This window comes from Topomyia yanbarensis, chromosome 3 (assembly GCF_030247195.1).
Source record: "Topomyia yanbarensis strain Yona2022 chromosome 3, ASM3024719v1, whole genome shotgun sequence".
Lineage (NCBI taxonomy): Eukaryota > Metazoa > Arthropoda > Insecta > Diptera > Culicidae > Topomyia > Topomyia yanbarensis.
Window position 1 is genome coordinate 358,487,821 of NC_080672.1, and position 26,371 is coordinate 358,514,191.

Sequence of the window (26,371 nt, forward strand, 5' to 3'; positions counted from 1 at the left end):
TCACAAATAAAAATCAATGTTCCCCCGAGAAATCTCAGATCGCATAACTTCTTAAGACTGGAATTTCAGCGCACAGAGTCCGGTCAGAACGAACCAATTAGAACGATGTGTAATGTTTTTAATAGTGTGTATGACCATTTTGACTTTTCTGTATCTTGTGATGTTTTCAACAATAGTCTAAAAAGGTTGACTTAGATTTTAAGATTTCATTTTTGTAATATTTGTAATTTTTGTTCCCGCAATACTGTGTACTATGTGATCATGTTTATTTGTAGTTTAAAACCATTGTAATAAGGTGTGAAAAAAATGATAAGATGATGGGTTTTTACGCCCATTTGAGGATTGCTTATGAAGTATACCCTGAAATGGGCTTTTCCCATTCTAGAAACACTTCATGTAGACCAAAACAGGTCAGGTGAAAAATAAGAATAAATAAATAAATAAATATACAGATCGGAGAGCTAGAGATGGCAGGGTCATTAGAAACAGGCTTAAAATCTTACGGACTAACTTTTGTCTTCTGCTGGTAGGAGTCGAGCTTAGGCAGCAACACTACTACGCTACTACGCTGATGAAAGTTTGAATCATAGTAGCTAAGAGGTTTGATAACGATGTTCAGTATTACACACACTATCAACCATCTTGAAAAGTGGCGATTATTATGGATTTTATATCATCAAGCTTAACTCCCCACCACAAAAAGAAGACGCGAAATCTAATCTAACTGATATTACTGATAGCGATTCTGAATGGATATATTTTTGTTTACAGGTTCAATAAAAACTGTAAAATCACAAATATCATTGCAGAGTCAAAGATCCTTTCACAGGATTAGAGAAATATTTGAAGCATTGCCCAATACGATTGATTGCTTCCTTTATGACTTTTGTTTGGTACAATTCGAAGGTCCACTTATATTCTTTGTATGTTGAGAGTATACGCGAGATGATAATATTGAGTATTAGTTTTATATGTTAATTTTTGCGATTAAGAAAGTCGCTTAAGTTGTTAACCTGAAAATATTGGAAAATTGACCATAACTTTTATTCTTCAAGAGATCGATTCATCGTCTTCATCAAAAATGTGTAGTTCATTGCCCTGAACAACCTTGTAGAAGACCATTTTAATATAAAAAATAATCATAAAAAGTTATATTAGTAAAACTGTTGTTAAGGGGTCTATCGCAAGTAACAATACATATCTCGCTACTGTTTCTATGTAGTTTTAGTATCTTCAGCAAAGTTCTTTACAATAATATTTTCTGGAACTTTGCTGAAGACCGCGAGTTTCTAGCTTAATTATTTGGGGAAATAAATTTTCTATCTAACTTTGAGGGTAATATCACTGAATTCCTTATAGAGTGATGAGCCCATTGCCGCCATGTTTCTATTATCACCCTACCTATTTGAAGCCGTTGTTTAGAGCAGTGTCTGCCATCTTTGTTCAACGCATTGAGTCAAATGATAGCGCAACAATAGGGGCACTTGATTCGAATTTTCGTTACACTCAAACACGAGAATTTCGCTGTTTCATCGCATTTGTGTTATTATATTGGTTCTTAACAACGAAGCAAAGCTCTTCATGTCAATTTTTACGCATTCCATTGGTTGTAGGCCGAGAAATTAATGAATTAGTGCGGCACCCTCCTTAGTATGGTGAAAATAGGCACTTTACCCTACCTATGTTTCACCATTTTCCGGCATTGTTTATTACACTGGTTATCAGGAGAAAAAAAATATCATTCCTGATTTATATGTATTCCAACAATTGTAAGTCGAGTTATTGATGGTATACCGGCACGAATTGGCCCAAAATAGGGTCATTACACTATCTGCAATATAAAAACTCTGTAATTGTATGTGAACCTTGAAAAATCGTAGCAAGACTTTACAGAATCTACACCCAAAACAGACCCTGTAAGAATCGCTTACATTAATGTAATAAATACGAGCGAAAATTGCGGTAATGTGCAAAAATTGCAAGAAGCTTCCTTGCATGTAATGCAAGAAACAGAAAAAAAACGAATTTTGCCTATGTATTAGCGATGTATGTGTATTGATGACCAATATTAGATTAGTTAGATAAAAAAGACAGCTAGCGTTGAAAAACAAGTCCCATACGGACAGATCACTAACCAATATCATGCTATCAGATGATTATTAGTGGATAAAAGTCGTATATAACTCTATCTGTGCACATGCGGACAGAGCGTTAAGGCTCGAACAATCAGCACATCCGCAATTTGATGCTATCTCGTGTGTAATGAATATGCCACAAAACGGCGTTTGATAATGTTGGTAAGGAATGAATAAAAAGTAGACGGAAAATAAAAACTCGCTGTGCGTTTCTATAAGACCCAGCATAGACACGTGAATGTGGTGATAATCCTTTGACAGTGTGTTGAAAAAACGTATGTACGTATAGCGAGAGATGAAGTGATTTTATATGCTTGCAATGATTGCAAGCGTCTTTCACTGCAAAATTGCAAGCGATACTAACATTATTTGCAAGTGATTGTCGCTTGCACCTATTGCAAGAGATTTTTGTTTTGGGTGTATTATAATTATTTTATTCGTTTTTTTATTTACACTATAAGATTCTATTCAGAATTGTTTTTTGTTCAAATTTGATTTATTTGAGAAAGACAGAAAAATGTTCTCCATTTTTAAATAAATTGTAGACAAAAGCACTACCTATCAAATATAATTGAAATTATCTATTTCCGTTTTCATCTTTTTGAGATATTAACATTTGAAAAGGGCGTGTTTTTGAGTGTATAGCTTTTGATTCCGATAAGCTAAAAAACTACCTTCTTTCAGCAAAAATTACACCTAACTTTGCTCTTGAAGTGCTCAGACACCACTCTTATGAGAAAAATCGCATTAAAAAGTGTACGAAAAAACTGTCTTTTAAAAGACACCCAAAGTTATGCTATAAAAATCACCCTAAAATTCAAACGGCTTGAGCTACAATGTAGCCTTCTTCAACAAAGCTTTTAAGAATTGATTTCTCTAGGAAATTGCAGAAGCAGGTATCGTTCTATCTCAACTAGAATTTGAAATAATTTTTGTAACTTCGATTTCTTAGAACCACCCCAAAACCGCTTCAGCTAAAAGAAACAGTTGGTCGATGTTTAATAAATGTTTCTAAGACATTAAATCTCTAAATCCAAAGATGAAAGCGTAATTAATTGTTTCCTGCACCCAAAATTAATCTTTGGGAGCGCAAATGCATCCGTTTTTCTCGCTCTCGAACTGTGAGCGAAAAGCTCCTAAATGATTCGTTTATGGTCAACCAGCCTTATAGTTGTGCACTACAATACCGTACCCCATAGTTACACGTTGTTGGCTACACAATACAGAGATAACCTGAATTACACATACCAACGTCACCATGCTGTCCCACTTGTGACGCTGCTGCAAAGATGAGAAGTTTATATAGCTTATTCGAACGGCTACTCATCATGTGTTGTTATGGCCTAGGGTGTAAGCTGGCGTTTTTACGAGTAGATGTTTGACGGTCTAGTCCTGATGCTACCCGTTAATTTTTTTTCTAGTAAGGCTTAATTATCAACACATACATACAAATGGAATCTTAATACCAGCGAAAAAATGGCACAAAACAAAGTCCGCTAATGACGATGCGGAAATACCGATGGCGGGGAGCCAAACAATATTATAACAGTCATCATCAGTGTGATGCTTATATATGCTATTTTACTACTCAACGAGTGGATGTCGTCATGGCACCAGTAGTAAAGAGGTGTTTTTAGCGTATAGATGCTTGTCGGCTCTAATCTAGGAATCTGATGGCTAGGTATTTTACAAGAAGTTTCAGGTTATGGGTTATTTATAGCAGTGGAGAAAAGAAGAACAAAACGTTCTCGAACTGTGCGCGAACAGCTCAATGTTCAAAAAGGATTGCTTTTGGGAATGAGATTTTGAGGGCAGAACCAGAAAATCTGAGCGCGCCGTTTTAGGTGTGCTAATTTTGCTTTCTGGACCATGGCCGAACACTCTACAGTGATGTGTGTAAGAAATGTCTCATATCACTGAATTGAATCGGTTTTTCAATTTCCGACCACTGTGTGCAGTAACATCGATTGCGCCTAGTACCTCCAACCCAACAACCAGCATCACCAGTTAAGAAGCAAACACCGATGAAGGTAAATATACAATATTGATTCGTATGAACATCGACAAATACGTAGCAATGCCTACCGGTTTCCCCCAACTACTGTGAACTGTTTGTGTTTGCTTATATATGATCTCAAATCCAAACTATGAGAAAACTATTTGTTTCCCGCACTGAATAATTCATGACCCGTTTCGATTTTATTAAACCTTTTCATTAACCCAATTGCACTGGAAAGTTCGCTCTAATATACGTCGTGTCAAAACCCAACAAAATCTGAGACATATTCATTACTGTACTAAATAATCCATATCCAAAATCTTTTGACAAACACCACCAGAAGCAGTGAAAATACATCCGCTCAGACTGAAGCTCGCCAGCATCGATGATTCATAAGTCTCTAAATTAATACATAAAAAGAAAACAAAGAGCACATGGAAGTATGGATTGCACAAAGAGAACCACGCCATCATGCAGAAACATTCCACGGTGTTTGTTTAGTTTCTCGCGCTTTCAACCTTTACCTAGATGTGCTGATTATTACGAAACATCAAATTACAGAACACCGCATTGTTTTCCACACTGAATTGATATGGTTCACGATAGCATATGCCATGCTAGCATATCATTTAATAACAGTTTTTCGTTTTGGTATGATTTGGGCTCCTGTTTTTTTTTTTAATTTGAAGTTCTTAATGGGCCAAACGACTTTGAGAATGTACTTTTTGATTTGCGTTTCAATTTTGTGACGGTTTTCTTCAGTGAACGAGTGCACAAAACTATGCAACACACGTCAGCGTACCGCCTAGCATAAAGTTCAGCTGAACGAACAACAGGTCGACACTCATCTCTACCGGTGATGAACCTCCACTGCGAGGTTGTGGGAAGCTGAGAGGGGCCACACCTTTGCACTCCGCACGTCACAGTTACGCTAATAATTCTGGTTGAACAGCTAATCGCAATTATAGTTGCCATATTCATAGTCAGGCGGAAATGATGACGGTAGCCAATTTGACTGGAACTAATCGAGCCTGTCGTCACGGAACGTTTTGTTTCTGTTTTAATTAAAAGACGGTATTGTGATTGTGGAAGTAATTATGCCTTGCAGATTATCTGGCTCTAAATTTCTTGAAACGATTTGTAGTTTGGAGTGTGATAATTTCATTAGACTCAGAACTGCTCACGCATATTTTCATACAACTTTTTCAGATCTTTGAGCTCGTCGGCAACGATAACGCTAGTGGTCCGGAAGAGTTTGAACATGTTTCATTCGCCTAACTATGAGCAAAGCAACTATAATCGCAGTTGCCCTTTCCGTTTATCAGTTCGCTAGATGGCGTACTGTCGCTGCACAGGGAAGCACAATTTTCAACGCGGTGCACCGCTAATGTGGCATTGATCAATACTGCTTACTTATTCATCGCAACAGAAATATGCGTCCTCGAATTGCTAGAACCAAAGCAAATCACGAAATTGGTGACTGCTCGCCCACTGCATTGACGATCGACGTCCATCCATCCATCCATCGAACGGGTGGAGAAAGATTGCCCCTCTTCTTATATTCATGAGCTGCATCAGCGGTAAATAATCTGTTGTCACCGGTTGTTTGTTTTTGATTTGTTTTATCGGCCCGAGCCCGCGATGAAATATTTAGAACATTACGTGAACCTTTCAATCTGCCCGTTAGATAATTTTCAATTCGAAATTCTATTGTGAAGATGGGGAAAAGTGGAAAAGGGACGACACAATGACATTTTTAAGCAATAATAAAACAGTTCTAAATGCAAATCATTGTTTCAGGTTACAATAAAGCACCTGGAACTGGTCTCATTCAAAACTATTTATAGGCAGACAAACAAATTTACGACAGTCTTTCGTTTCACAGTCGTCTCTATTCCATACATTAGCAGCGTTTGGAGCCGAAATGTCGCAATGATTGGTAATCAGAACACGGTCACAACAATGCGGTTTGTCGTATGTAGCAGAAAATAACAAATCGAAGAGCCATTCATATTTCAAGGAATGCATCAATCGCTGAAACGCCAAACAAACGGTCGCCCTTAGTTCAGCAGTTCTTGAGATAACGAATCACTGATTTCTTGCGAGTGGATATTGATGGCAGTTCACTTCACTGTTATCCATTTCCATCCAGTCCCACAACTGCTTGTGACAGCTTGCAGTAATAGATATACGCATGTACCTATAGTACACCGAAATCAAACAAAAACAAACCAACGCCGACGATGGATCGCATTCACTAGGAGAGAACCACACACTTATCACATCAATTATTGCTGAACCCTTGAAATTAATTACTTTTTTTTGTCGCCCCGTCTCACCTCGCCTACCGGAACAGACACCCAGTCGGATCACACTTAGTTCTGATGTGTAGGCGGACTGTCGAAAGAACACAATCAAACCTATAGGAACTATACAGTATTAGCACCGCACTGAGCAGTTGGAGAAAAAAAACACGCGGGGTTAATCAACTAAACGCACTACCGAACACGGGAAACCTGGAATCTGCGAAACTCGGAAGCGAGACACACTATGCCGTCATCCAGCGCAAAGCAAAAGTAAACCCCACACACAACTCACGGTTCCAGCCGCGTACCGACGACGTCAACGCTAAACTGATGGGCTTTTTTGCTGCTGCTGCTGGTCCGAGCGCCCGCACAGGGTGTGTGGGTTGTACGCGGCGGGCCTACTGTGCATGTGTGCAGACTGTGCAGTCAGCGACGACACTCGGCAATGTTGGTGAGCGCGATCACTTGGTTCGTTCGTAAGTTGGTTTGAATGGATCACTATCAGCCAGTGTTGGGGTGATCAGTTGATTGGAGTCGCTGATGACATTTTTTGTTTACATCTAGTAGGGCAATTTGAAAATGTTTGATCATATAGCGTAGCCTCACGAACAAATCGCGACAAACATATAATTACGGCGTAAAAGCCAACTATCAAACCTCACTTTAAGTGGAAATTTTAGACAAATCGTTATTCGCCAATCCCAGATGTTGCTACTAAACAAAAGAGCAAAGTTTTCTCTTTCATTAACTACTGTAAACTGTGTCCAATAACGGTTTGTCCAGAATCACTTCTCAAAAAAAAATTTGACGGTTGGCTTTTATGCCTCAATCATATGTTTGTCGAGAAAGAGTTTGACGAATCTTCGATTCATTTGGCTACTTTTTTGAAGACTCAAGATTCATCAATGTAGAATGAGAGGGCGCCGGTGGATGAGTGGTAAGCGTGATCGCCACCCATCCCAGTTGGTCTGGGTTCAACCCCAGGCGAGGTCGTTGAGATGTTTCTGAGGTGAAAAAAAATCTGTCCTTCGGAAGAGAAATAAAGCCGTTGATCTACGGTCCATCTTCTCTGGCGTCGGTGTTTGGCCTCGTAGCGGAAATAGGCCGACGGAAAGTAACTAGAACTAGAGGAAGAATCAAAAATTGGTCGATTTTTTATCGTATTTTTTAAATCGTTCATTTAAAAGACTCAAGCTTTCCTCATTTTGTAAGTTGCGCATACGGAATTTTTCCTCTATTTAGTTTTTACTATTTTAAATTTAGTTGTGAAATGGCGTTGGAAACGAATTTCGCGCCAACTCGAACAAATGTTGGCAGCACCCTCTCAGATTTTATCGCAACTTTCTGTATATGAGAACTTTGTCACAAAAAGCCACTTTGCATACTTTGTTTTTCCAAAAATGATCTAGAGTGTCTTTTGAAAAAAATTACCTTTTTTTCAAAAGACTTTTTTTACCAATTGTTTTCAAATGGCTATAGTCTAAAAATGACAAATCCTACAAAAAAAAATGTTGTAGGAGTGATTTTCACAAAATTAGTCAAATTTTTGAATAAAAATATTGAAAAAATTCTTCATCGACTCCTACACTGAAGAAAATCGCTTTAAAAAATTTAAAGTCGATTTACAAAAAAACCATTCTTTGATTTGGATGAAATTTTGTTCCAAGATAGTTATTATGTTCCCTACCTACCATCAAAAAATTAAAGTTGGGCACTTTTAAGGAAAAAAAAGTTATTTGAAAAAAACTTTTCCTTGCCTAACTTAATTTTTTTTCAGCGTATTTTTATCTTAAACTGAACTAATTAAAGTCATAATGATCTCAGAATCCAATTTTCCAACTGATAGTTGCCTGATACATGCAAAAAGTATCAGTAACGAATTTGGTGTAGACCGGACTGGAACGAGGCCGAAGGGATTGGTTTAAAGGAGATCTGGTACTAGAATACTTAGCGCACGACCAGACAACATGTTTTATATCGCGATAATCACAAGTGCAGAGACCGCTCTCCACGATCTCAATACGCCGGAGATGGGCCTTCTACGTATAATGATTGTACATGACCCGAGATATCACCCGAGCGAAGTCATGACCCTCATCCATTCTCTTGGACTAAAGTTTTATGATACCTTTGGGATTCCTGAACTTCCATCGCTCCACGAAATTTGCCAAAATTCGAGTGTCCTCTGAGAAGAAATATTTAAAAGCTCGTTGAAGCTACGCGATCTTTCATAAATATCACCTTCTAATGCCTAAATGTCCACGTTCTCATTATCATTCTAATCCAAGTGTCCGCCTTCTCATTACCCGGAATGGAGCACTGCGAAAGAATTCAAACTAAGGTAATCTGCTATGATTTTTCAGATAAAGTACTCGAAAACTTCCATGTTTTCCCTATGAAATACAGAGTGCTTTTCATGCTGCATCAAATGGAGAGCCTCCTGAAACTATAACGATGGGGGCATGGTCGTTGATAGGTAAATATAAAACCATCAATTTTGTGGGGAGAATGTTGGCAGCACAGCCTCTTTTATGATTGCACCCACCACTACTGTCATAATAATTAGTATAAAAGCGATGCATAGCTGTCATCATATGACGAACGTTCCGTGTATTCCAATCACAGGATAAATTGAATAAACAACGTAGGCCCTAGCCACCAGACGAAACATTGTTTCTCTGAAGATCAATACGTTAATCCGTTAACGGACTGGTGCCAATAATCGCGTTTTTCAGCTATCATCAAGTTCTTCATGTGCATTTGTAGCGGCGCGTGTATTGAGAAAAATTCGGGCGAACCGACGTTCAAAAGTCCTTTTCGCGTAAAATTCTAAGCAATCTCTGCCCACCACAAAGTAGGAGACTGTTCACGGTTGTTCGCGTCGGGCACTCGTTTCGTCTGACCTTTAATCGTAGTGCAAATGCATTGTGTAAAACCTGGGGGAAAATGTAGGGAATGAAACATATGGACTCTTGGGGTTTTTGATGTACCATGTAGAAATTCCTGCGAGTTTCTATGATTACTGAGACCAGGAACCACTTACTTCGGTTTTATAATAGCACCCTTCAAAGGACACTCTCAGGCATTTACGAGAAAGATTAGCAGAGAAAACTGATTTTCGTCTTTCGGAAATGTATAGGATGGCAAACCAGACTTTTCACTGGCCGACGCAAAGGGTTCTTGAAGGAGCGAACCCCATACTTCGCAATTAAGGCCCCTACACCATCAATCTCTACTTCTTATTTCATTATTTCATTCAAATCAAAGGTGGGTTTTTTGTTGTAAATCGACTTTCAGTGTTTAAAATCGATTTTTTTTAGTGTAGAAGTCGATGAAGATTTTTTTCGATATTTTTATTCAAAAACTTAACTAATTTTGTGCAGATCACTCCTACAACACTTTTTTGTAGGATTTATCATTTTTAGACTATAGCCGTTTGAATTAAATTGGTTTAAAAAGTTTGACCCTTTTCAAAACACATTCTAGATCATTCTTGAAAAAAAAAACAAAGTATACAAAGTGGCTTTTTGTGACAAAGCTCTCATGTACAGAAAGTTTCATTAAAATCTGAGAGGGTGCAGCCAACTCTGAACACGATTTAGCGCGACATTCGTCTGAAGCAAGAAGAGCAGCGTATCAAACTTTGTTCGCACATAAGAAAAATCCATGCGGAATTGGTGAAATCGCTGAAAAATACCAAATCGACTATGACAAACGTTATTAAAGTGCTTGAGAAACGTCTGACGACCGATAAGAAACCAGCCGAAATCAGAATTCTAATAACGTCTGACCAACACTTTCAAAAGTAATCCTAACTTTTCCATTAGAGATATCAAAATGGAGATATCACACACAACAGTGCAAAAAGCCAAGAAACGAATCAATGTACAAGGTTCCATTGAATCGCACTCGAGACGACAAGCAAAACAACAACGGCTAAAGCAAAAGTGTGTAAGTTGTTCGAAATATTGTTGAATGCGCCGTAATGCACGATGAAACATACGCCTCAGCGGATTCGAGCAACTGTTAGGTCAAGAGATTTACACGGCAACGGAAAAGGAATAGTTCAACATCAGTTTAAGCAGGAAAACATGTCAAAGTTTTCGATAAAAAAAAGCATTTAGTTTGGTCGACGATTTGCACATGTGGGCTGAAAAGTGGAATTTTCATGAAAGCCGCCACAATCCATAAAGATATTTAAGCTAAGAAATCTTCGCGAAAGTGCTTGTTGTATTTTTTGAAGAAGAAGAATAGTTCATTGATGTTTAGCCAGACCTAACTTCCTGTTGGGAAAATGGATTAGAGCAACGTGCGAGTCGAATCCAAAACTCAGAAAATAGTTAAAAATAAGAATGAATTCAATGGGGACTATGGGGACATCGGAAGCCTAATCACATTTTTTGGTGTTTTGTAGCCATTAAACTCCAAAAATAAGTATAGTTTGTCCATTTATATAAGAAAAAATCCGTCCATAAATTCACGGAAAGAGATCACGATTACGTGAACTAAACGAGTCACGAAAACCGTGATCAAGGTATGAAGGTATGAATCATAAACCTCGTATTAATGAAACACAAAAACTAGTTTACCCCGAATATATACACAGCGTTATATTCGAATGTTTCATTGAGTTACTGTGATGGTTCACTGGACATGTTTAGTTTTTGCTATGATTCTGGTTTAAATTTTGGGAATACACAACCGACAGTTAAAGGATGTTCATGATGTGAGGAACTTATTCGCGATTTTAGTAATTTCTCATCTCGTTACCGTGCTGAGTTTATTGTCGGAATTTACTGACAGAATAGTGTAATTTATGTTTTTATTTCGGAATATTGGTCGCGATTTTCGTAATTTCTTTTCACGTCATCGTGATGTTATAGTCATGAGTAGAGTCAATCATATTTTTAATGATTTAATTATTAATAGTGTGATTTATCTTCATGATTTCACGATTTTTGTGATTTCTATTCATGTTATCATGAAATTTTGCACAAGTAGTGTGCTTTATGTTCATGATTTCAGGATCATGGCCACAATTTTAGTAATTCACAAGCACTTTATCGTGATATTTTATTCTTGAGTGTTCACGATTTCGGAGGATACGGGGAGATTGAATCGTCCGTTTAGCAGTCTTCCCTGTAGACAGCTTTTAAGCTGGAATTTGTTATTAGTTCATTATTATATATAAAGAATTCACAAATTAATTTCACTCACGTTCAGTTTATCTCTTATTGAAGCCGCAATGGAACACTATTCGGAAGGTACTCGCGGTAGCAAATTGTGTTCCAATGAATCACCTAAACACCCGATCTATTACGCGTTGTCGCAGTGACCGGTCTTTTGTTGATCGAGGCTGTGGACACACTCGCGTTCTGTCTCGGTACGGTTCTATTAAAAAACAGATGCAGATGGTGTAAGTTGGTTTCACTTCGTCAATCTCTTCTCCGGCACTCAACATTCTACATTCTACAGCACTCCGCTCAGGCCCGTAGCCAGGAGTTTATTTCGGGAGGGGCTTAAAAATTATTGTATAAAGCTTTTTTATTTCGATTATACAGGTTTTAACCTTATGGTTATTCGTCTCTTTTTGGGTTAGAAAATTTCTTTAGAAAAATTTCTAACCCTACATGTGCGGGATTGATGAACGAACCGTGATGAGCTGCGTAAAAGGTAATCAATTTACCAACTACGCTTTACCCGCCCCTGCATAAAGCTTTTAGTTCTAATTACTTCATATTGTCACTAGAAACTAAACGAAATTTTGAAAAGTTCTTAATGAAAACAAAGCCAAATCTAAGACAATCCATGTTCTTTGTCACAAGAAAGGCTATAGTACATCAACGAATTATTGATGTTTAATTTGATTTTTATTATTTATTTTTATTTACAAGTTACAATTTACTCTCGTTGCAACAATGGATATTCTAGAGTTCTCAGTATTTATGCGCTAACCGAATATGACAATCCTTGACGGTGCTGGAAAACGCAAGGTGTTCTAAGCTACATGTTTAAAAGGTGTAGATGACGCTAAATCGAAATGAGTAGAAAAATATCCATAAAATGTTCGATCGAAGAGAATGTCGAAATTTGCACAAAATCTTCTGATTTAGCAAACGAATTGTAGATGGTTCAACTTCTATTTTCTTGATCTGGCGTCCTGTAACTATTACCAGTTCTAATGCATCATGCTAACATAATTTTTTGGCATACCCCAGTTAGGAAGGAGGATCTTTGGTGATCAATAGGATCAAAATATATGGGTCATTCCACGTCTGATTTACAATCAAAATTTGAATTCCTTCCAATTTTTTTTCTTGCATTCATTAGTAAAAGTAATTGACACGTATTTTTTATTTTGGCTGAATATGATTTTTTTTCAAGTTATTAGTTTTTGAACTTTTGAAGTTTATAACATTACATTTTTCAATCACTTATAACTTATATGGAAAAAATATTAAATAAAAAAGTTGTGTACTCAATGAGCTTACTGAAAAAATAGCAATTTCTTTTTGTTATATAACTTATGAAATTTGCAATTGTTTGAAACAAATTGAATTTTTTAAAGTTGGACCAATTTTTTACTTATTATTTTCTTTAAATATTAAAAATCATGTTAAAATAATTGTGCAAAAATTTGGGAGTGGATATCAAAATACTTTGCGAGATATTACAATTATAAACTTAAAACAAGGCAATTTTACACCAAACGCCTAGTGATAGGCCTATTGTAATTGAAATATCTCATAAAATACTTCGAATTTCTTTCTAAATTTTTACACAATCTTCTCGATATAATTATAAATTATTTGAAAAAGCTAAAAAGATTTTTTTGGCTCCACCCTGAAAAAAAATTTGTTACTAATATTTGTATAATACATAAATTATTTAACAAAAACAAATATTACAAAAAAATCCGCCGAGATCTTCCGAAAACGCAGCTTTTATTATTTAATGCTTTTTTCCAGAAATCTAATAGTTTCTCAGTTATGAGGGAATGAAAAATGTCCAATTCTATTAAATTTATAAAACTTTAAAAAATCACTATATTATTAAAAGTCGATATTTGTATGTATGTGATTTATGGACTCCCAAACGGCTTAACCAATTGCCGTAAAAATTTATGCATGGTAGGAATTTGTTATGGAGCGTGTTTGTGTGCTATTGGTGGGGATTATCTGCCTACAAGAAGGCGCTTCGGAACAAATTATGGTTTCCTCCTATTTCGTTGAAAGTCGCATCAACGTGCGATGGGTATTAGCTAGTACTTTATAAAGTTCAAAAACTCATAACTTGAAAAAAAAAGTCAAATTCAGCCAAAGTAAAAAAATCGTGTCTATAATTTTCAGCTAAAGAGTGCAAAAAAATTGAAGGGAACTAAAATTATAGTTGTAAATCGTGGAATGACTCGCATTCTGCAAATTTAAGACTTTTTTGGGGGTATTCTCATGTTAAAAGCAAATATTTTCTAAAGTCCCCCGAAATCAAAATTATTTTGATTACATAACTATATTAAGAAGATTATGTGAAAAATTCAGAATGGAACTCGAAGTGTTACGAGACATTTCAGTTATAACAGGCCTTTCGCTGGGCGTTTAGTGTAAAATTGCCATGTTTTATGTTTATAATTGTAATATCTCGCAAAGAATTCCACTGCCAAATTTTTACACAATCTTTTTAACACGATTTAAATACTTAAAGAAAATAATAAATAAAAAATTTGGTCCAGCCTTAAAAAAATTCAATTTGTTTCAAGTAATTGCAAATTTCATAAGTTATATAACAAAAAAATTGTGATTTTTTTTTTTTGGTAAGCTTATTTGAAAACGCAAATTTTTTATTTAATATTTTTTTCCATATATCGAGTCGTTTCCGAGTTATCAGTGATTGAAAAATGTTCAATTTTATAGACTTCAAAAGTTCAAAAGCGAATAACTTGAAAAAAATATAATATTTAGCCAAACCAAAAAATACGTGTCAATTATTTTTAGCTAAAGAATGTAAGAAAACAGTTTGGAAGATGCTTGACGTTTATATTAAGCGCACATTGCTCTAATCTATTACAGAAATTCAATTTGCGTATGATTTAACTAACTTTCTTTATTCAGGCCAATATCTAGCATAAAATGAGTTTTGTTAGATACCATTACTAGCGATAAATGTTAATTTTGGGACAGTTTTTGTACTCAGTTTTCTATGAAACTTCTAATTTTTTATTATACAATTCGTTTACTTGAGTCGGTTCAATGCATTAGCTAAATGAAGCCTTGAGTCTTTAATATATTTCCACGATGTAAACAATGAAAATGATAAAACGCTAATGGTTGTCCAACAGATCTCGTGCGATTGACCTGTTTACTGATTGAGAAATATTTTTCATAACCAACCGCGTCTTGGTGGTCGTTCATATCTATCTTGTACACTTCCGTATTATTATCGTGGTAACTGCCATGGACATGGCAGTTCGCGAATATCTGATTTCATGTTTGTTTTGTCCCCTTACGGGCCACCAGTGTCGACTTCCTCAATGATGATGCTGACTGTTAATTTTGAGATACTAGACGCAGTTTTTGCCGTCAATACTATATGAACAGCAGCCACAAATTTTGCAATTGTTTGTTTTTCAGGTAATCGTATTGGAGACTATGGATGTGCAAAGATGTAACGTGTATGATGATATTATCGCATTGCGTTTTGTGCGTGCAGGGTCAGCTAGGACGAAATCCTAGCTGACCCTACCCGTCTAATTCCTAGATGTGTCCTTTATAATAAATTACATTTTTTCCAAATGTGACAGGAATCTTTTAATGGCCACGGTTCAAAGAAGTTAAGTTTGTTTATTGGGGCTTTAACCTCCTGGTCGTTCGCCCGCGGTTCAAGTAAGAGGTATCAGATCTTGTAGCCGAACATTGATTTTCTCATCATCCATATATATGAGAATCAACCACGTGTTACAAGTTGCAAAATGGCTGGTTTCGCCTAGGCTAATTTGTTGAATAACATAAGTACTGAATGCCTGACAAGGTAGAACTCGTTAAAGGCGATGTTCGTAAGCATAACCTCTATTTTCACCTTCAGCAAATATTTGTTGAAACCAAACAAGATACAATTTTTTTACGAGTTACCGAAAAACATGTTGCTTCTTAAATTTATTTTTGAAAAGTTTCGGGGGGGGGTTTTAGCCCCCTAGCCCCCCCTCTGGCTACGTGCCTGACTCCGCTATCAGGAATCAGAATATATTGGCTCAAATGGCACTCAAATGTCATATTTCCCGCGCGCCTTTAGGGTCTACTTAGTGATGTACTCGAGCAGATTCTATGCCGAAAGAGGTTCACTTCGAATTATCTTCACCACGTTCTACCGTTCCTTTTTTCGAGTTTGTTTTGATTTTTACCGATGACAGTTGCCGCCGCAGTCAGAGTGCAATTGAGTTCTACAAGATGACGACACGAATGAACTCATGATGAATGAAGTTCATGTTTGACAATTCTCGGTGGTTTGTTTACCTTGTCATTTGCGTGGGTGCGAGTGCAACGGGTGCTCATCTGTTATATTCGAACTCACGTAACTTCCATGTAAACAAACCACCGAGAATTGTCAAACGAAGTTCATTCGGCTCATTTTGTGGGGTTATGTCGGTTGGTGTAAAACCTAATCGGAACTGCACTATCGTTTACAGTGTTGGCATATTGGCAGTTTTCAACACTTGAGCTTACTTTCGAATTTGACACGTGGAGTGATGTAACTCATGTTTATCATATCAACATTTTTATCATGATATTCGTAATTTCACTTCGTGTCAGTAGCGTAGCCCCCCTCCCCCCCAACCAAAATTAGATGGGTTGAAAAAAAAACAAATTCATTTAAGCCGACAAATTTAATTAAATGTTGAACAATAGCAATTTTGAAAGTATACTGTCTGATTACTTCATTGAGAACCTATTGGGGACTATTATGAGGACTTTTGAAAAATTGTGGGAATTGGATCTCGTAACTGATCTCTCAGCCGAGGTCTTTTTAAGAGATGTTCCGAAATATGTATTAGATACAATCCTTTAAATGGAAAACAAAGTTTGATTAGATTGTCTATAAACATAAACTTGCTCACAGCAAATTTATACACAATATTTGCTAAAAATGTTTTTTTACATTTCTTATAAAAGAAATGTATAGAATTCGCTCAAACTTTCAAGATTTTTTCCGAGGCCCGGAGGGCCGAGTCTTATATACCAATCGACTCAGCTCGACGATTTGGGACAATGTCTGTGTGTGTGTGTGTGTCTGTGTGTGTGTATGTAACGGACAAATTCTCATTCGTGTTTCTCAGCAATGGCTGAACCGATCTTATCCAAACCAATTTTAAATGAAAGAACTAAAAAACAGTATGAACGCTATTAATTTGTTTTTGATTCTGATGTTTAGTTTCCAAGATATGAATGTTTGAATGTGTAAAAATGGCGTTTTTTGCAGTTTCTTGGAATTATTTGCCGAAGTTGACAATATAGATTAACAATTTATATGTTTTTAGATAGCATTAACGAATACCTTTCGAACAAGCTATAGATTGTTGAAATCGGACTATTATCGAAAGAGATATTTAACATTAAATGCGGACGAAAGATTTTTATCATTTCCCATTGCCAGAAATATAACCAAAAACATGTAATCTATTTTTAACGCCAAAACGGCTTATTTTAGGTCAATAGTATCTTCGGAGAATTTAATGGAGGCAATATGCCCTTTCTTTTGGTACTGTGCTTTTGCTGATTAATCCCCCTATGAGTGAGATATTTTCACAAATTTTCATGGAAGTGATTATATCGAAATGATGCCTTCAGCAAATTTGTAGCTCTTACTTTTGCGAATAACTTTACTGAAGACTTCAAATATTTATTTTGAATACTTTAAAAGTTATGGCTTGTTGTTTGTGGATTACTCTTTGTCGCCTATTTATTGTTCAATATAGTAATAATCCATTGAAATAAGCCAAACATTATTTCGATAAAACGAATTTTGTATTTCATTTTTCTATCTACAACCGCTAGAAATAATCACCGAACACTTCCAAGTTGTCTGGAAGGAACTTGATAACTTATCAGTGCAAAAATGTTCATTTGTGCGAACCTTCTGACTGCAATTTTTCTAACTCATGACCATCGTATCGATCTGAAACATATCGGAAAATGAAAAGCGAAATAAATAACTCCAAGCAATGGCGTTGCCAAGAGAAGGTTTTGGGGTTTAACACCATACAACGCCCCCCCCCCCCCACCACACCCAAAAAAAATTGGATTGAAGTTGAAAATTTATTGATGCTGACTGATTCAATTCAATATTACAATAACAATTATCTGATCCGTACATTGATATCCTGTTGTTGTAAACATCATGAGGACTTTTGATAAATTGTCGAAATGGGGTCCTGATATGTAACTGATCTATTGGTCTTGATTTCACAGTTGTCTAATTGCATCAATATCAAAATCCTGCCTGAAAACATTCCAATAGAAAATTCCAGAGTTCTGTAATCAATCATAATCCTCAGATTTCTTTTCAAATTGAGCTCGTTTTTGTAGAGATGTACTGTAATTAGGGTCTTTATTTAATAGGAAGCGAAGTTAAAATTGATTTAATGTCTATGAAACATAGAACAGCTCACCAAAAAAATGTATAACTTTCAACATTTGCTAAAATGTTTTTGCCTTTCTCATTCACTCTAAAATTCGTCAATCTAATCCCGACCGGGAGGGCCGAGTGTCATATGCCAATCGACTCAGTTCGTCGAGATCGGAAAATGTCTGTGTGTGTATGTATGTGTGTGTGTATGTATGTGTGTGTATGTGTGTATGTGGAAAAAAATGTGACCTCTGTTAATCAGAGATGGCTGGATCGATTTGCACAAAGTTTGTCTCAAATGAAAGGTACAACCTTCCCATCGGCTGCAATTGATTTTTTTATTGATTGGACTTCCGGTTCCGGAGTTACGAGTTGAAGAGTGCAATCACACAGCAAATTCCCATATAAACTGAAATGAAAAATTTTCAAAATCAAATTTGTATTTTTGATGCCAAATGACTTTATAATGCATGAAACATCGAGATTTGATGTAAACTCGAAAAAAATAATGTTTGACAAAAATTGATTTTTTTGGGACATTTTCGCCTTTCTCATATAGAAAGGTTATCCAATCACTCTAAAAATCGTCAATCATACCGGCCCGGAGGGAGTATGCAGTAAGTGGTTGCTACTTTAAAATTAAAACTAGTTTAAAATTTCTTAACAAGTTGAAAATTTTCGGCAGGACCCGAACCTCCCGGATCTTACTATGTGATACTGAAACATCGCTTGAAACCAGCGGCGGTCAGTATCTCAAGATCGTGGCTGTCGATCCATTGTACGTATGTGCAAATCGAACTGAGCATGTAATATTTAATTCCACCATTGTATTGAACATAACCAGCCATGGAATCGTAGTCTGGACAAATGAGAAAAGCACAATTGCACCACTAGGTGGATTAAAACAGGTTTTCATTTTGGGAATGCGTCGAGTTGAGACGAAAACGTAATATGATTAATATCGAGGATAACACTTTCCGAATGTAGAGAGAAATTTATGAAAAATTACGATTTCCATTCGACTCTAGCAGGTTCTGATCGATTTTGATGAGAATTTGATTTTTGTTGTATGACCAATTATGTATAGGTCAAATGTTCAAAAACAGTAATTTATGGTCAAGATAACATCATTTTGAAACCGCCAATTTCGGAGGGTTAGTATCTTCGATGAGTTTTACAAACGTTAAACAGCGCATCATTTGATAAAATAATTTTGACGGTATATCGTCCAAGAAGTATTTATGGTGAATTTTCTCAGGTTAATATTCATGACTACAATAAAGTCTCAACAAATTCGCTAAAAACACGAACTCTGTTACTATTTTTTGAAAAATTAATTCTGCATAATTTTAAAACTTCAAAAATTATGGTTTCGGAATTATGCCGTTTGGACAGTAAGATCGATTTTCACCAATCAGGAATCAGAATATATTGGCTCAAATGGCACGATTTTCACCAAACCCCCACCAATTGTAAAATTGGTATTGTAAACAAAATGTAAGGGTGATACTTCAATGCTGATAGGTGGGACCGAAAAAGTAAACAATCGTCAAAGGGGCGATACTATCATTTTGTCAATTTCAATAGCAAACACAAATTTTAATTTAATAATTTCAAATACTTCATGAAGTTTTGGGTTTCGATCACTGAATCATGCAATCTAGGATGTAAAAAACACAATATTTCTTAAATAGGAAATAAAACCAAGTCTGGAAATATTCACTGTTGATTTTCTTTGAATGGTGTCACTGCTAGTATCTCTTTTTTCCAGAAATTCAAAAAAAAATCGATTTTTTGGCTCAGTACAATATACATAACCCCTTTAGGAAAATTCAGTTTTCCCACCACAATGCATTGATTGAGGAATTTAGATATTTTATTAACAGAGCATTAGCAATAATTCGTTTGTATGTCTATTTTATGGGCCATTTTTTCGCCCTCCCATTGATTTGGTTTGAGATTTCTAGCACTGATGTTGTCCTATGCTGATTTGAGCGATTCTCTGTGTCCTGCCACAATCCCATGTAGTATGTGTTATCAAAAACATCGCGAAGCATCAAGTTCTAAATGTTCTCAAACGATATAATATCCGAAGAGAGTGATAAGAGTTATAAGAAATGTCTCATCACACTGTTAGGTGGATTAAAAGCGTTTTTGGAAATGCGTAGAGTTGCGACAAAAACTCAATATGATTAACAACGACAATAATATCTTGTAAAGTATAAGGAAAATTATGAAAAAATGACATTTTCCGTTTATCTCTAGCAGGATTAGTTTTTATGAGCATTTGATTTTCGTTGTACTATCAAATGTATAAATAGCGTCTAAGCAGGGTTGGAAATAAAAAAATCAATATATTTAATTTTAGTTGCTATTAATAGTGTTTATTTGGGTGTTGAATTGAATAGTGTAATGACATTTTGTGTACAAGGACTGTTTCTGGAGTAATGAGTTTTAGTAGTGAAGAAAATCAAAATTAATACTCTAAAACAATTTTTACGGGCATGATCACATTATTTAGAAAGTGTCAACTTTGGATGTTTAGTATCATTGAAGAATAGGCAAAACACAACATCATACTTATCGATATTCATAGACACTCAAAGACAAAGAACGAACCATTTTGTAAGTACAAAAACATGTAAAATTAGAAGCATTAGACTAATAACGACATTAAAATCAGTTTTCCCTGAAGAACATGTCAACCAGCATTGAAACGTCGGGCAAAAATTAAAATACGTTCTACTCATTATTTAAAGACTGACAAAGCCGTTAAAACAAATTAAATGTTATAGTAAACCATCACAGTCGAACTCTTAATAAAAATTTTAAGAATATTACAACGTAAAGCAGCACCTCTTCTAATAAAGTAATTTTAGAGGTTAATCCTCCTAGAAGTTATTATAAAGAATTTACTCTCCAAACAAATTTAGTTCGAGATTTAATGTCTTCAGCAAAGTTTTCGAAAATGCTATTACCGAACAACTTTGTTGAATGAAGCGGGTGTAGCGTAGTTGGTCAGTCGATGGCCTTGTGCGCAGATCACCAGCGTTCGATAACTCTCCCCCGTGCTAGAAATTTGTCTAACCTAAAAAAGAGCCGAAATACCCTAAGACCTCTATAAACAAAATTAAAAAAACTAAAACTATAATCAAAATGGAAAAAAATGCTGAAGACATTCCATAACTAATTTTGTTGAAGACTCGAATACTCCATGTATTCAGAATATCTCAATATATTAGACTATGTGTGAAAGAAAACCTTTAAAACAATTTCTTCTAATATTACTGCAATTGATAAATCTCTTCTGCTGTGTATAAACAATATAATTCATATTCTATTCTAGGTAGCCTTTGAAGCTTACAATAAAAAGTGATAAGAGAGAAAAACTGGCTTTAAGAAAATTTCTTAAATATAGTATTATATACTGCATTCATATAGCTTAAATATTTTCAACAAAGATGTTTAAAATGACATTATCAACAACTTTGCTGAAGACACCAAATCTCTTACTATTTTTAAAGAGTTACTTCTCCATAATTTCTTCCAAGAGATTTATTCATCAAAATCATTGTATCAAAAGATGCGTATTTTATGTTGGACAGCTTCTTCGAGGTTGATAAACCTCTAAAGTTGATGATTTTTAAATTATGCGATCTTGACCGTTAGAAAAGATGATTCTTTGAAAATTTATTCCACTTTAAAAGTGCACTTTATATTTGCATTCTTTGACTTCATTTATGTATTATAACAGAAATTATAAAAGTAATCTGTTAGACTAATTTTGTTTCTGAACTTTACTTTAATAATTTACATTAAAACTTACATTAAATTTAAGCATTTTTGAAAAATCTATTTTCATCGAACAATCCCCCCCCCCCAAGCCACTGCTTCGTGTTATCACGATATGTTAGCTTTTAATTACTATCGGATTTTTTATTTGGAGTAACGTGACAATATTAATTGGCTCATAAAAATGTGACTGATTCGCGGTATCTTGTTCTGTGAACTATATCACGAACACGATTTGTAACTGTATAATGTATTTTGGTACACAGCGAAGTTATCACTTTCTGTCCAGACTCCGCACTGTGAACCTTGTCAAATGAATATCGATGTTTGAAGTCCTAAGAGTTTTCTTATTCTTATCTACTGCTCGTTTTTATTGCTGGTCGCTAGCAGCTAGACATATACGTCATTTCGTGAAGCAGTGCATGAAACAAAATTTATTATTTTGTAAAATAGTTCTCGTGAAAATGACCATGTTTTATGAGATTGAAGATGTTTATGGTTATGCAACAAACCGCGGCCATTACATGTTGCAAGCGTTGCTTGGGATGGCAAAAACCGTGACTGATTTTTACAAAACAAAAAACAAAATGTTCCACTAATAAAAATTGAGCATAATTATAAAACAGAAGGTTTTTGTTCATGGTCCAGTTTTTGTATCGTATAAACGGAATTGTTCCAGAATGTATGGCACTTTATTCACGATTTTGGGAACATCTTTTTTCAGTATAGGTGATTCATCAGCAGTGCTACCTTTGAAAATGAACCTTTTTGGCTATGCAACTAATTTTTCCTGATCGTATTCTAGTAAAATAAGCAGTAGTTTGATTATTTTCAAAATTGCACATATTATGTCGAAAATAATTTTAAATGTTCGTTGATTTGGTGGCATTGGAAGGGAACACGTATACGTCAGCTGACATCTCTTAGGACTGAGCAAATTATGTTCTTTGTTTATTTAGTGTTTATTTGACCAGCTAGGGAACTAATCCACAGGACATTTAATGTGCGTGGGACATACGCATGGTATTATCTGAGTGAAATGTTGACTGTTGAATCATGTATGAGGGTTGAAAATTGACAAAAGATTAGAAAAGTCGAAAACCATAGGTGAGTAAGTATTTGCGGCTGTCATATCCGCAATAAGAACAAATGTTTTAAATTCATGTTCATTAGTTATAGTCCAACAAATCATATTATTTATACATATGTATCTCATTGTATTGAGCACTTTCAGATACAGGTACACGTAAAATTAATTATCGTGAAGAAAGTGACATAAATTGTGGAACAATCACATTTTTACGCTACCAAAACCACGAACAAAAAGAGCGTGTTTTATAATTATGTTCAGTTTCCCTTACGTAACAACTACAGCACGCTTTTATTAGTGGAGACATTTGTTTTTGTTTTGTGAACTTCAATCAAATCGATTTTCTGTACGTCAACTAATTCAAACTTTATGAACATTATCCATAAAACGAAAGGTTGACTTATCATTTCATTCATTGATTTAGAAACATTATTCAGAGTTTGTATTTAGTAGTGTAGTCCTACGTCAACGGACTGCCCAGGAAATAATCAAGTCTATCTATTATATGGGTTTTTCCGACAATCTACATGGAGAAAACCCATCAGCTCACATTTTAGCCGCTAGATGGCACAGTATGCATCGTATTAATTTAATTGTCTACAACTTTGACGAAAACTGCTAGTCAATCCGACTTTATTAAAAGAAGTTATTAAACTTTTAACGAAGTGATGTCTGAGTCAGTTTTACATGGGACCTAGCAGCGGACAGAGGAGTAACCAGAACAAATTCTTGGCCAATAACAAAAAAATCGGTTTTTGTTCCGTTATATTTTTATATACCTAGAAGGCTACTGTGTAACGTGGTAAGATTAGAAGTATGTCAAAAATTATCAAAGAATTTTTGCATGGATGCAAAATGATGATATCTTAAGGGTTTTTTAATCATTTTCGTTAAATATCCAGCAATATCGCTTTCTAGTGATGATGAATGAATTAAATAAGACGGTATTATTACAAACGTAGTTGAACACAACCATTTGTATAACTTCAGCCTAAAACAAACTGCAGGGTGGCGATTCCTGGAAAAAAACCTGGAAAATCAGGGAATTTCAGGGAATTCTATTTGACCTGGAAAAACCTGGAATTTTCAGGGAATTTGTAATCAAATCAGGGAAAAATTTCGACCTGGTGTTAATATTTTTTTATAAATGCGACTGGAAAGTATTGGCTCAAATATTCAGTTGAACGCACTTACTTCCCTCAACACATTTTATGCTAGGGAGAATATTTGATCCATCTCATAATTACAACTTCTCACAACAATGGTTGTATGGGTCAGATTTACAACCAAAATTTGAATTCCTTCGATTTTTTTTCTTGCATTCTTTAGCTAAAAATGATTGACACCTATTTTTTGTTTTGGCTGAATATGATACTTTTTTTAAGTTATTAGATTTTTAACTTTTGAAGTTTATAAAATGGAACATATTTTAATCACTGATAACTCGGAAAGTATTTGATGCATGGAAAAAAAATTATTTACAAAAAGTTGTTTTTGCATGAGCTTACCTAAAAAAAACATAAAAAATATTTTTTGTTATATAACTTATGAAATCTGCAATTATTGTAAACAAATTGATTTTTTTAAAGTTGGGCCGATTTTAAATATTAAGAATCATGTTTAATTCTTTTTTTGTGAAAAAATCTGGAGTTGATATCAGAATACTATGCGAGATATTACAGTATAAACTGTAAACAAGCCAATTTTACACTAAACGACCGGTGACAGACCTGTTATAATTGTATTATCTCGTGAAGTACTTGGAGATCCATTCCGAAATTTCTACCGAATCTTCGCAATATAATTATAAATGATTTAAAAAAATAATAAGAAAATGTTTTTGGCTCAACTTAAAAAAAAATTGCTTCTAGTATTTGCAGAATACATAAGTTACATAGCAAAAACAAATATGCATTGCAAAAACAATTTCGGTGAGCTCATGCGAAAAGGCAACTTTTATTATTTAACATTTTTTATGTAGGTGTAATTGCCTACGGGTCCGCTACCCCCCTTTTGGCCTTTCATAACAGTGGTATGCTGAATGCAGAATTGTAACGAAATTTGAGCGTACTGTTAAGTGGAGCCGCATGCAGAGCAAGACTCGAGCTAGGATCGTGGCTACCAACATACATACATACAAATTGAATAGTTTCTGAGTTATCAGTGATTGAAAAATGTTCAATTCAATAAAATTCGAAATTTTGCAAACTCATAAATTGAAAAAAAGAATCGTATTCATCAAAAACAAAACTTAGTGCGAACAATTTTCAGCTAATGATCGCAAAAAAAAAATTTGGTTGTAAATCTGACGTGGACTGACTCATAATATTTAATAAGGATGCCAAATTGATTTATCGACGGCCTTGTTGTGATTCTTCTGACTCTGTAAGGTAAATACATATAAGTACGCTTGGTGTGCACAGGCCGTTTACTTTGACACGGCTCAATGCATTAGCTTGGCCGAACCGTGGGTATTTTTTTATGTTTAAAAATTGTAGACGAAAAAGATGGGTCAATAATGTTAGAGATACAGAGTGGTAGAGTAATTATGCCTATTAAATCGAACATATTGTTGATAATCTAGTTTCATTTCCAAAATAATAAAGCAATACATTCTTTAAAAAAATTGCCGATTCTTGAAATAAGTCTTCATGACCGAATAACAGTATATCGCATTGTAGCTGATCTCTTGTTTTGCGGCAGCTTATTTTTTGCTTATATGACCAATTTTGGGGTTTGTAATCAACTAATTCTCAACGGTGTAAACTTGTTTTATTCAAGTTCATTCAAATACTAGCCATCGAGTTAATTCTAAGCGCAACCCAAGTAACCATAAGCATTAAGCCATTGCACGATATTTGCTATACATTTGCACTAATGTTGCATTGAAACTCCATTACAGCATTAACAACGCAATAAAGCTCTTTATTAGCATCAATAATGCATAACTGCACAGCCGACATATAGCATTATAGCTTGCTCTATATGCGTATATAAAGCTGATATTACGCGTACATGCTTCAAGGATCTTTAAAGCATGTAAGCTTTACAAGTGCATTTAATGCCATTATAGAGCATATAAAAAGCTGATATAATGCTATTGTAATGCTGTGGGTTTATTTGTTATGCAACTCTTCTTGAAGATTATATTCGGCATATTTCATTTCAATCGAACATATGCAATATAGTCCAGGAAGCAAACGCAGCGCACTTACCGTGAAGGACGAGGCAAGGTTCCTCAGTTCGAGACTTACTAAAGGTAATTTTCGTAAACATTCATATCATGTGAGAACGAAAACCCATTCAGGATATTCATTACAATGCATTAGAACAGAGTCACGGTAACGCACAGCTTTCATACTGTTTTTTGTCTGCAGCTGAAGTCATTTGTCTGCTCCGCTCACTGACAGACAGAGTTATTAAGCAACTAAAT

At 35.2% G+C, this 26,371-nt stretch overlaps 1 protein-coding gene across 5 annotated transcripts in view; it reads right to left on the bottom strand.

The window, feature by feature from the left end:
- The window catches only part of LOC131688948 (protein GDAP2 homolog), a 338,851-nt gene that overhangs the window by 245,708 nt on the left and 66,772 nt on the right, over positions 1-26,371 (bottom strand). Inside the window, exon 1 of one of the 5 annotated variants that reach the window (XM_058973596.1) lies at positions 6,474-6,765. The exons of the other annotated variants lie outside the window; for them this stretch is intronic. The gene's annotated coding sequence lies outside the window, so the exon portion shown is untranslated. Of the gene's footprint in view, positions 1-6,473; positions 6,766-26,371 lie in introns of those variants that run through there. 5 annotated transcript variants of the gene reach the window in all.